Here is a 10866-nt window from a genome sequence, read left to right as displayed (position 1 = left end):
GTGTCCCTCATGTTGTCATTATTACATTGAATTGGATGAATGTGATTTGTTCAAAATGACGGGACCCCAAATTGTTGCTGTTAATATCCAACTTTATGCCCTTCAAGTGATTGTCATATATTCATGAGTCGGTGGCTTTCCCCATACTAAGGAAGATTTTTTTTTTTTTAATCATAAAAGTTGAACACGTTTAATATTTAAGATTTAATAGGGTAAGTTTCCAAATGTACTCAACACACCTCAGACCGCAGGACAATTTTGGAGATAATCTTCTAAAACAAGATAATCTGGCATGTGTCGTTTTAGATCGGGGAGGGGCAAAATAGAGACGAAAACAGCCAGATTATGTTTGTGTGTACCAGGTCGTAGTGTGGAAGACTAGATGTCATGAACAATGGATTATGCCTACAGTTTTGGCCCCTTTTTTGTGCCAGCACCTTCACAGACTTTGAAAACAACAAAACAAATGACAAGTCTTGAGGTTTACATGAGAATGATGGGATTTCTTTGGCTGCGGAAACAGCCATCAATGTGGGCAGAAGTCCAACGCACACACTTAAAAACTTTTGTCTATGCGACAGGTAAGACATTTGATCACGCAGAAAATAACCTCAGACAATTGTAATCAACAAATGGTAAATGGACTGCGCTTATATAGCGCTTTATCTACACCGTATGGTGCCCAAAGTGCTTTACGGAGTGTCACATTCACCCATTAATGCACACATTCATACAAGGCACTGCCAGGCCCACCGGGAGCAAGTTAAGGTTCATTGTCTTACCAAGGACACTTGGACAGCAGACAGTTGGAGCCAGATTTGATCAGGTGACCCTTCGGTCACTGGATGACCCTCTCTACCAAATGGCAACCAGCAGAGTGAACCCCCACCTGGGGATAAGCTCCACCACACCTGTGTGACCTGCGTGAGGATAAACTGTACTGATAGAGAATGGATGATGAAGCACATTCTCACTGTCAAAACACTTAAGGCACCCAGGTACACGGATAAAGACAATTGGGCTGTTTTTGTCCTGATTTTCCCCCTTCCTGATAAGCAGAGCATTGATAAACCTAACCACGACCACCATTTTGTGTTGTCACTGCGTTGATCCAGCGGTTTTCAGGTCAGTACACACCTAGCCTACTACCATCCTTAGCCTACCTCTTTTTCTGACATAATGAGTCAAGAACCAGTCTGGTCTTTGTGGGTTTTTTATGACAGGAAAGAGAGAGATCTTTACAAAGAGAGGAAAAGGTAGAAGTGATGACTTCTACCTTTTGGTGTTACTCATTACTGAAGCGCGAGCCAAGAATCACTTTCATTATACAGAAGCGAGAAAGATGGAGAAGAAAAGCAAAAAAGAAGAAATACACCCCTCTCATTTCCACAACATTCTCACACAATTACGTAGCTTTGTCCAGCTGCACTCAAACTTCTCTTTATGGGACTGGGTGATTGAGAGGATGCGAAAGGAAGACAAAAACGGAGTAGTCAAAACAGTCCTGAGCACATTTGCAACGACACACAGAAGTACTGTGCCAAGAGGTATGGAACAATAAAACATGCAAAGATTATATAAAACTAATATGTGATATATGGCTCATTCCACTGAGGCGGTACATAATTTGTGACATGTAAGAACAATTTAAGAACTTGAATCATTTTGTTGAAAATATGTTATTAAAATTTCTTTGCAGTAAACCAGTTACATTTAGGGATTCATGGGATAAAAACATACATAGTTTACTTAATATGACCATTATTTGACCGGTGGTTGCTTGTAACACTTGACTCTAGATATTAACATGGAAAGCTGTTTATTGTATGAAAACCTTGGGAATTTTTCAAACAAATACTAGGGTTAGAGTAGGTTCACAAACCAATTTATGTTCAACTTGTTAATGCACCGCAAAGTATCAAGTAAAAAAAATTATGTAGGGCAAATATAGATGTGTGTAACATTGACTAAAAATACAACATGGAAAATGAAGGACCTGAATACTAACGGGTATAAGTGAATGAATTCAGTGGATATCAGAACTTGGTAGGACTCCCGTATGCTGGTCGTATGTAAGCCGAAAATGGTTCCGGGTGGTCGATGTCGCAAAATAGTCGACATTTTTTGTTATTTTGTCCAAGTCGCTCGAACGAAAATATGACCGACACTTAAAAATGTTAGTCAATATTGTCTCCTACTCCTTCTGAAGCAATTGATTGATCCTTCTATGATTATTTTTGGAGATTATTGCATCAATTCCAAATAGCCGTCGTAAAATGGTCGTCGTTTCTTCACAGTTATGAAACTGAGTGGCCGCTTGGTCGTAACGCGTTTTGACCGACAAAGTTACGAGCTTCTCATAAGTGCCTCTAAGAAATCTCGCCGTGGACTGTCATTAGCTTCTGTTGAGTGGTAGGCGCACTCTTTTAGCAGACATTGGCGAAGTGGTTGCATGATTTTGCCGATATTTTCCACACTGTGCCTATTTCCGTTGATGACTGCTAAAATGTCACACTTCGGCACTGGTCAAAAACCACAAAAATGCGTTTGACATGGTTTATTGCAAAATAATTGGAGGTGGAAAATTCTTGATACAATATTATTTTATATGTACATGATACCTGATTACTGACGATACTGTTGTGTGTTATTGTCAGGTTCAAACAACGTAGAACATTTAATAAACAAGGAAGGAAGACAAGAGTTGGTTTATATACTCGCGAGGAGAACGCTAAGAGTTGTTCGCAGTTTACAAACTCCTACCGCTCTGAACACACTCTGTCGATCCCTCTCTTTTTATTTTCTTAGGGCGGTTCCTAGTTACACAGCTGTTGCTGCGATAAAGTTGGGGGAGCACATAGCAGCAACATGTAAACAGACTCACAGACAACTTCAATACACATGATACAATCAACATTATACTCAATCAACATCATACTGCTAAATGCATGCTTTGAAATAGGATTAGCGTAAACATGGGATAACTTATATACTTATATTCTGACATTTCCCTCCTGTTTATCACATATTTTCTCAAATTCTCACATCACCTTACATCAGTCACTTCAATTAGATTTTCGACTGTAGGATCAGTTTTATGAAAACACATACTTTTACACTCAGAGGCAATGTTAATCTTTATTCATAGCCACCTGGATCTAGAAATAAATCTGGCAGGTCATAATACACGTCATTATCTTCATTACTGTCATTATCTTCAGGATCAGGACCAAGTAAAGGATACATTTGGGCCATCTGGTACTCCATGGGTGAGATTACTGTTGTTATCAATCTATTAATGAGTGTTAAATATATTGTAGAAGTTATCATTTATTTGCTTAGCTTGCATTAGTATTATGGACGATTTTGAGAAAGGAAGATGTCTCGCCTTCAAGAAGATGACTCAGCAGGAATCATCAGAGAGGACGTGGCCGGGACGTGGCAGGTGTTGGTCCCATGTTTTCACCTTGAAACCCTACCCTTAGTGTGTTGTGTCTTTTAGCATAGTATGTTATGTCTTGTAAACTCAGAAACCTCCCTATTTCAAATAAATACAGGAGCGACGGCAGAGATTGTTTAGAGCGTGTTGAGAGGCTGTAATCTGAACAATCTCCCATACGCCCTCCTCATGAGAAAAAGAAACCAGCGTCTTCATTCCTTTTGTGTCTATTTTTTATAATGTTGGGTAAGATAAATCCAACAATGAGAGAACGCAGACAAGGAATACAACATCATCCACACAAGGTCTAAATTGCTGGAAAAACAGCGATTGATACCAAAATTGAAGACACCACGGCTTTGTATTTTCCAAAGGCATTCATCCAGGAGTTCCACATGCAGGTGTCAACACCAGAGTGTTCCTTCGGAGTCCCTCTATGGCCTCGGTGAGACTGCCATCTGTAGCTGCGTTGTTGGGAATGAATGTGCAGCATTGTTCTCCTGAACATAGCACATACTCCTCCTCTCACCCAACAACATGTCAACAGCTACCCTGTTTTGGAATGCCGTAAGTGATGTCACTGATAGCTGTTCATGTACAGCTTCAAACCCACTCTGCGTCCAATTGCCCAATTTTTTCACATTGTAAAGGAGGAAGTTGATTCTGTCTACATTTTTGTTGGTTGTACACCACCAACAGATCGAGGACTCAAATCCTGCAGCTATTTGATACTCGAATTTGTACTCACTTGAAACACCATCGGGAACACCAACGGCATCAATGTATGTTGGATCATATTGGCCCTGCCAATCTGCTACTCTTTTCTCTGACGTCGCCAATGTTCTGGCATGACAGTTGATAAACTAGCTGTTAATTGTTGTCCAGACATAGGATGTGCCGATACCGCTAACAACAAGGTCACGAAAGCACAGAGACCTGTTACATTCTTTTGCAATTTATCTAATAGTCTAGCATTTCAACACCACCACCAGAAGTCCCCTCTTGGCTACGGATTGAAGTTTTCTACCACTATTGATACTGTAGGAACCTGAATTTTATAATCACCTATTAATCTCGAGGTTCCATGCGTGTTCGTTTTCGTGAAAGAGCGACAATTATTACGACATGTTAAAAGTCAACCAATTGATACCTGACAGAGGAGTCCATACATTTTACAGAGCTCTGGGTTAGCAGCTACGCTTATCCTTGCCTCAGCAAAGACAGTGCAGACTGAACAAAGCTATCTGTTCTTGCCCCAGACTTATACAATGTTTCAAAGAGGAAGTATAGAATCGTCATCATCTGATTGGTCCAAGTCCCATCTGACGTCCTCATTGTCCTGTAGAATGATGACCATTTGCTGCTGGCTCCAGGCACGGTCTTGCATCTTATGTCCACAGTGGCTCCTCGCAGCCACCTCCTGTCCTACATCTGTTCTCCGTGGCCTCCACATGCACCCTGGTGGGATCTTTCCTGCAATAAACTCCGACACTCTTATCTGATTTACACTTTATACTATACTGCAATAAACACCCTTGTTTACTCCCAGACCTTTTGTGGAAAACATAGGTTTGTGCTTATCAACTCTAGTCACAGGAAACACACTGTCCCAACTCATACATGTAATTCCAACTCAAATCTAATACATCAGGATCAGAATCATCTTTATTTGCCAAGTATGTCCAAAAAACACACAAGGAATTTGTCTCTGGTAGTTGGAGCTGCTCTAGTAAGACAACAGAGAGTCAATTTACAGAACACTTTGGAGACAGAAAGACATTGACAAAAAAACAAAACAGTCACTGAGCAGTAAAGGGTTGCTAGTTATCTGGTAATGCCGGAACATTTTTTATTTTATTTATTTATTTTTTATTTTTTGACAATTGTGCAAAAAGATGCAGAGTCCTCTAGCACTTAGAGCAGTTCGAATGACTAATATTGCAATAGTCCGGTGCAATGACCATTGTGCAAAGGGCGCCGAGACTTCAAGGAGTGTATGCGGTTTAAAGTGACGAGTAGTGCGATAATCTTGGACAATGTTGGTTGTGCAAATGTTACAGATACTCCTCAATCAGTGTGCAACTGGAGCAGATGCTACTCTGGCATGAGTGGCCAGTATATGCAAATAGTGCAGCATGGCGAGACAACTACAGTGAGTGCACGAGTAATACATAATTGGCCCCACAGAAATGTGACAACGAACTCAAGTCAAAAAATTGCCAACATGTTGTAATGGAATTGGAGGTTAGGTGTTTAAGAAGTTGATCGCAAGAGGGAAGAAGCTGTTGGAATGTCTACTAGTTCTAGTTTGCATTGATCGGTAGCGCCTACCTGAGGGAAGGAGCTGGAAGAGCTGGTGACCGGGCTGCGGAGGGTCAGAGAGGATTTTGCACGCCCTTGTCTTAGTTATGGCAGCGTGCAAGTCCTCAATGGTGGGTAGGGGGGTACCGATAATCCTTTCAGCAGTTTTGATTGTCCATTGCAGTCGGAGTTTGTCCTTTTTTGTAGCAGAACCAAACCAGACTGTGATGGAAGAACACAGGACTGATTCCTGTGCTTTCTCAGAAGCCGCAGGAAGTACATCCTCTGCTGGGCCTTTTTGAGGACGGAGTTGATGTTGGTCGCCCACTTCAGGTCCTGAGAGACTGTAATTCCCAGGAACTTGAAGGTCTCAACGGTTGACACAAGGCAGCTGGACAACGTGAGGGGCAGCTGTGGCGAAGGATGCCTCCTGAAGTCCACGATCATCTCTACAGTCTTGAGCGTGTTCAGCTCCAGGTTGTGTCGGCCGCATCACAGCTCCAGCCACTCCGCTTCCTGTCGATATACAGACTCGTCACCGTCCTTGATGAGGCCGATGACAGTGGTGTCATCTGCAAAGTTCATGAGTTTGACAGTCGGGTTCGCTGAGGTGCAGTCGTTCGTGTAGAGAGAGAAGAGCAGCAGAGAGAGGACACAACCTTGGGGCGCCCCAGTGCTGATGCTGTGTGTGGATGTCCTTTTCAAATCTGCAGTAGAAGGTATTCAAGTCGTTGGCTAGTGTGCTATTGTTCTCAGCTTGGGGGGATCGTCGCTTGTAATTAGTCAGCGATTGGAATGCATGCCAGACTGATTTAGAGTCGTTTGCGCTAAAGTGTTTTTCCAACTTTGCTGCATAGTTCCTCCTTGCAATGTTAATTTCTTTAGTCAGCTGGTTTCTAGCTCGATTATACAGGGCCCTGTCCCCGCTCTGATATGCGTCCTCCTTAGCTTGGCAAATCCCATACTAACATAAAAATCAAAATAACAGATAGCGTTGACATCCAACACCCAATAGCTGATTTTAAACACTTAGGGGTCTTTCTGGTTGAAATATCCCCTCTACTTTACTTTTGGTGTCTTATAAAATATTCACTGACTTTCAGGTCTTCCCAGATTCTAAACGTCTGAGACCACCCTATTATCAGACTTTTGCTCACCTCCCTTGTCGGAGTTTTCAACCAAAATGACCTTTTTACAATGAGTCAAATGAATCCAAGTTGACCTTTCTGCTATTTTTACAGCTCTGGGGGTTGTCAACAATACTTGAAATGGGCCTTGCCACTTAGCTGTGTACCACTGGTTCTTCTTCACACTTCTTACAAGAACCCAGTCTCCCGGCTCCACTAGTTTGACGTCCTGCTGGGAGACAAAAGCATCTTCACCACCTTGTTTTTGTGCTTGTTGTTTTTCTAACATTTTACGCATGTAGTCAGCTAAATTAGCTTCATCATTTGTTTCCCATTGGTTCTTAAATTGAGGTAGCTTATAAGGCCTTCCAAACAATGTTTCATAGGCTGTTTGTCCTGAAATACTTGTTATGTTTATATATAGCTTTACTAATTCCAAACACTCTGTCCACGGCCTTCCTGTTTCTTCAATGCACTTTTTAAGTCTGTTTTTTATTGTTCCATTCATCCAGCACTTTGAGGGTGGTAATGATTCTTTAGATCAATGTGAAACATCACTCCTATCTTTTTTACGATTGGGTTAACAAAATGGGTACCGTTATCACTGTATATTTTTTCAAGAATATCATATCTTGGAATGATATCCTTACAAAGTGCCTTTTCCACTGTCAATGCATCTGGATATTTGGTTTGGAAGATTTCTATCCATTTTGAAAAGGCATCTATGATGACCAAACATATTTTTTCCTCAATTTGATTTAATTCTATAAAATCCATACGGGTATTGTGGCGTTGGGAAACGTCCTCTACGTAGTCTCAAATTACCTTGTAGATTGTGGCTTGCACATGTCAAACATGCCCTACTAATTTTTTGGAATCACAATTAAAACCATAAGTTGTATAATGTTGATGTATCTGCCCCACCATCCCTCCTGTTGAGACATGTGTTACACCATGACTCAATATAGCAGCCCATTTGTATAGATTTTTTGGTAGGGTAGTTTTTTTTTTTTTTTTTGTCATACATAGATGTCTTTTGTAATGTTGATAAGAATTCTGCATGTGTAACCAATTTGCCTGTTGATGATATCATGCCTCTATTCTTCCAATATTGTGCAAAGGTGTGTACTGTGGCAAATGCATATTGACTATCTGTGTAAATAGTAACATCCTTTCCTCTCATTATTTTACACTCATTATTTCTGTTAACGCTGCTAATTCCGCAGCCTGAGCTGAGTAATTTGATGGTAACCGCTCAGCTTTTATTACAGTGTCTTTAGTCACTACTACATAACCTGTTTGTGTTTTGCCTAGTTCATTTTTCTTCGATGAGCCATCTACAAATAGGAACTCTCCTTTTTCTAAAGGCTGATCTTTCAGGTCACTTGTGCTTTTGGCTGTTGTTTCTGCTAACTCTGGTGATGTCAGCAATCCATCATCTACATAAAGTAAGATTTGACTTCCTCCTGGTGGTTGAAATTTAGCCGTACTAGCGCTCATTACTTAAAATAATAAAGCCTTGTGGCAATCTAGTAAAAATGTATCTTTATCCTCCAAATGTAAATGCAAACCAAATCTGACTATCCTTATCTATGGGTATAGAAAAGAATGCATTGCTGATATCTGCTACAGTCTGTACTGTAGCATCTGGCCTGAGTGTATTCAACAACGTGTGTTCAACAAAGTGTAAGGGTCAGGCACACATGGAGCTGTTTGAATTGACTCCATTATTTACCGCTTGTAAGTCTTGCACCATGCGGCATCCTACAGATTGTGGCGCTTTTTTAAGTGGGAATATTGGAGTGCATGCAACACACGAGTCGTCACATTTTACTATTACTCCAGCAGCAATCAAATCTTCAATTACTGGTTTGATGCCTTCGGATGCATCCTGTTTCAATTGATATTATCTCACACATGGTCTGTATTCAGTTTTCTTGCCTGATTTGTACTGGTAAGGTTCCTTTTATTAACCCAACATCTGTAGGTCCTTAAGACCATAACGTCTCTGACACTTCCTTCAACAAATCTTCCTCATCCTCAGTGAGCATTAAGTCTCATTTCTGCTGAGAATGTAGGTGTATCCCTTCTTGTGCCTGAATTCTCCAAAATAGTGCCTTTCTTTCGAATCCTGTTCAGGCACTTATTTCTGTATTGGTTGAAAAGGTAACCCAATCAGTTGCTTTCTCAACCTTGTTCAACTATTTTCCCCAAGTCTTTCCATTTTTGATGTCTATTTTTGTACAAAAGATGTGGGGTGGAGTCCACATTCTCAGCAGGGCTTCCATCTTTTCATTGAATGTCACTTCTGCAACTGCTGTGCTTTCTGTATCAGTGTATAAATAAATCACAGTGACTCTGGCTGGTGTTATTTTTGCCAATTTTCTCTCATATTCCACATTTGGACCAGGTGTACCTTTGTACCAGATGTGTAATATGCAAATCATTCTCTGACATTTCGTCTTGTAATTTGGAGATCACCTTTCTCCCTTCAGTCATTGATGCTGTTACTGTTTCTTTTGATCTTTTATGATTTTATTTATTTATTCATTTTAGCATGGAGGGTGTGATTTCCATACTCCTTCCAGGTGCCTGTAGGCAGGCCAATGTAATGTTTGTTAACCCAGCTGCGAATTGCGTCTTTGAAACCTGCATGGAGAGCATTCTTCAACTGCTGTTGAAATGGCTCATTTATATCTCCATCCTCCTGCAGGCTGCTGTGAGTCTTGAATACAGTTGTCATTCTTACTCTGTATTCCTCAAAAGGCTCATCATCCTTTTGTTTTACAGTGTAATTTGCTCTCGGTCTGAAACGCTGGGTTGCTCTGTTAATTAATCCTTGCACCCGGTGTCCCAATTCGCGACTATCATGGGCCAAAATCCCATTTGCATCTCTTGGATTCCATGGTCCTCTAATATTATGCCAATCTGGACCCATGGCCGTCATCCACACTTGTTGGAATTTTGCATCATTTAAGTTATATGATCGCCTTACATTTTCCATTTCCTCAACAAACTGATTTATGTCTGCTTTATGTGGTGTCAGTCCTTCTAATGTGGAGGCGGTGGTAATTTAGGATAAAGGGGGGCAGTTACACCTCCCCCGTTTTCACTTATTTCAACAATTCTCTCTTCTCCTTTCTATGGAACATTAATTGTTCTTTTTCCTTCTCTACACATTCTCTGTCTTTCTTTTCACATTCTTTTCCTTTCTTATTTTGTCTACATTCTCTTTCCGTTCTCTCTCTCAAATTCTCACCCAGTATTCTGTTTCCTCAAAACCATTTTCCTTCATTTTTTTGAAGGTTTTTCTTTTTTCTTTTTCTTTTTATGATTGATTCCTGCAACGCGGCTATTTTTTTGTGTATTTAACTAACCATTAAAGCCGTGTTCAGTTATCCATGTGTCTAAATATGGAATTTTATCAGGATCCTGTTTTTTTTCTTTCTTTCTTTTTTTTTTTTAAATGAACTTCCAATCTTTACACTGCAGTGTATCCCTGGGTTTTATTTTACTACTTTATTTCACCATTTTAGAGAATTTGGTCCAGTTTGTCAACACCTAGGATGTTCTAAAAACTGGTTTCTTATCAGTGGGACAGCAACTCAAATTTTTCTGTTGTGGTAATTCTCACTTCAACCTTTTCAGGTGGAGAATTTTGCATCCACACCAGTCTGCTGTTTACAATCCGACTGTTTTATATTAGATAAATACCTAGTGGTGTTTTATCTCTGTTCTTTCACTTCTCAGTCACACAAGCGCTTTATTACTGCGATTTTCACGGAATTTAAGTGTACACAGGACTCCGCCGTCCTTTTTCTACGGAATTTATCGGACTCCGCCGTCCCTCATTTACCTGCCATTTACTAGTACAGGGTTTTCCAACACGCAATGACCTCCAGTCATTAATGCACAATGACATCCAGTCATTCACTTCCCCCCTTTAAGAAAGTTTAACTCACCACACTGTTGAATGCCGTCAAACGTCAGATCCCAGCT

Source organism: Phycodurus eques, chromosome 6 (assembly GCF_024500275.1).
Source record: "Phycodurus eques isolate BA_2022a chromosome 6, UOR_Pequ_1.1, whole genome shotgun sequence".
NCBI classification, from domain to species: Eukaryota; Metazoa; Chordata; class Actinopteri; order Syngnathiformes; family Syngnathidae; genus Phycodurus; species Phycodurus eques.
Note: the sequence above shows the minus strand (reverse complement) of the source record.